A 237-nucleotide genomic window follows, 5' to 3' on the forward strand; every position below is an offset into this window, starting at 1 on the left:
ATAGTGTTTAATGTCGGATCTAGGCCACAAGCCCAGACCCCAATTCTTTAAGATTGTATCAAGTAAATCCCCCTAATAAACTATTATTGTGTATTTCGATTGATGGATTTGTATTTGAATTAAGAATTTAGAGAAATAATTTTAAATGATTCATAAAAATGACATAAGAATAGTAAAATTCTCAAATTTCAAGTGCTTTTATAAAATTAGTCCTTTTCTTTTCTTTGATTTTGCTAA

The sequence above is a fragment of the Sesamum indicum genome, linkage group LG1, assembly GCF_000512975.1.
Source record: "Sesamum indicum cultivar Zhongzhi No. 13 linkage group LG1, S_indicum_v1.0, whole genome shotgun sequence".
Lineage (NCBI taxonomy): Eukaryota > Viridiplantae > Streptophyta > Magnoliopsida > Lamiales > Pedaliaceae > Sesamum > Sesamum indicum.